Source organism: Vicia villosa, unplaced genomic scaffold, assembly GCF_029867415.1.
Source record: "Vicia villosa cultivar HV-30 ecotype Madison, WI unplaced genomic scaffold, Vvil1.0 scaffold8, whole genome shotgun sequence".
Classification (NCBI taxonomy): domain Eukaryota; kingdom Viridiplantae; phylum Streptophyta; class Magnoliopsida; order Fabales; family Fabaceae; genus Vicia; species Vicia villosa.
The window spans coordinates 2,647,306-2,649,607 of record NW_026706811.1 but is presented as its reverse complement, the minus strand read 5'-3'; positions in this window follow the sequence as shown (position 1 = coordinate 2,649,607).

Below are 2,302 nucleotides of genomic sequence, written 5' to 3'. Positions count from 1 at the left end.
GAGGCTGACCCTTTCCAGGGGTCGTGACTCTTTTTGATTAATTGACTTTGGAGGCTAACCCTTTCCAGGGGTTTTTGTTAAAATGAAAGAAATGATTTGGAGGCTAACCCCTTCCAGGGGTTTTGACTCTTTTGGTGAATGTCAGAAAGATTATCTAGTGGAGACTTCTTGTTTAAAGCCCAAGATGAAGGCTGACTCATGCTGAGGATAAGCAAATATGGATCCTAGACTCTGCTAAGGAAGATTGATGAAGATAAGGGTGACAGAGACTGTCCATGTCTCTCATTCCAAAAGGTGTACTCAATGCAAAATTGAGACAAACTTGGCTTGTTAAAAGTCTGGTTTAAATTGGAAGAAAACTCACCAGGGTATGTTAAAAGGTGACTAAAGACCTGTTCCTATGTTTATAAGAAACCTGATGGGTCCTTGTATACAAGCTCAAGAGGAAGCTGGAAATGCTTTTAAGAAGCCTGTGGGTCCTTGTACAAAGCCCAAGAGGAGGCTAAACGAGGGTCCTTGTTATAGCACAAGAGAAAGCTATGTAGTTTTGAACTTATTTTGGCTCTAAGCAAATGGGTAAGAGGTTTCACCGGGAATAATTCCTCTTTGGGTGGATGTGTCCTATATTTTTGGATTCTAAGGTTTTTGCCAAGATGTTTCACCGGGAATAATTCATCTTGGGGGTTTGAACTACAGATCTCTAATTAGGAAAGAGCCTTCACCGGGAAGACATTCTCAATCCTAGGTCATATTCCTATAATATATATATATATAGTTTAACTGTCCTAGAGTTTACACTCAAACGTAGTTCTAAACTAATATATATGCACAGTTTATATTTGACAGTAATTTAAATAAAGACTGTAAATTGAAAGCTTGTAAAGCCTAACCTGGATGGAGTGGAGGCCATTGAAGAAGTATGTACAGAGCCTCAACAGTAATTGGTGGATAACAGTTGAATATATATATGATAAAAAGTTAATGGTTTTTGAAAACAGAAGAAGTGAAGATGGACAAAGGTCACATAGGTATCTGAAGAGTTTCACCGGGAATAATGCCCTTCAAATACCAGAAGAATGTTTTGAAAACAGAAAGAAGATTTTGAAAATACAGTTTTGAAAACAAGCTAAGAAGAGAAGGTGTTTGGGACTTACACTCTATTAGAGGCCCAGTACTTTATAGTACTGGTGTGAAATTAGTTTTGAAAATGATTTGAAATAATATAAGGTTTTGTTGTTTGAAAACCTTAATTATTCGATTTATTCGGAGATTGAAAACAGTTTTGAAAATTGACAGAAAGTCAACTTAATCAAGGTAAGGAAAAAAGATCTATGCCTAAATAAGACCTAAATAATTAGGGTTTTATCATAAACTTTATTCACAAAAATAATTAGGTTAAAACAAAATGAATATATGCATTTAAAGTATTTAAGAAAACACTTAAAACATACTATTTTAAACCTAATAAAAATATATGAAATAAATAATATTTTTATGATTTTTTTGATTATTCATAAAATAGATATATTAAATGACAAGTGTGTGAAAAATGAAGTGAAAATAAATTAATTTGATAGGTTAAATAATTGGTTGAAGTTGTGAAGAAATCAAATGGAAAAAAGTGGTAAAAAATAGGGTTTTGTCACCAACCAGGTTTGAACCCACGCCCTTTATGTTACCAGCCCAAAACAACACCACTGAGCCAACGCGCGCTTAGTGACAATGACACACACCCATTTGGTTATGTTTCAAAACAAGTGGTAAATCATTGAAAAATAAAAGAATCAAAAAGTCTGGGGCGAGGGGGATTCGAACCCCAGACTTGAGGCATGAGGAGACTAAGGGCGTATGTGAGGCCACTAGGGCAAACGATGAATTCGTTTGTAAAACGCATACTACTCAAAATAAAATAAACCCTTCCCTTGGATTTGAATTTTGCGCGCCACAGCCATGGTCGTCTTCTTCCTCAAGCTCTCAAATTCTAAAATTTCTAACTCTCTGGTTTCTCAACTAAATGACATGATGTAAACATCAATTTTGCTCTAAATTTCCTCACGAACTCAGATATGTAACTAACATTTATTTTTATTAGCTATAACTACCGAATTTCTCAGAGAACTCTAAGAACACATGAACCCTAAATTTGAAATTAAATGACAAACAGGATGAATAAATGAATGATGATAGAGGGTTTTCAATCCTCTGATGATGCTGAACAAGATAGAATCGAGCTATATCATAAAGAGTGCTTAAATTAAAGAGGTGGAGTTCAGAAACTTACCTCTGAAAATGGAGGTCGTGA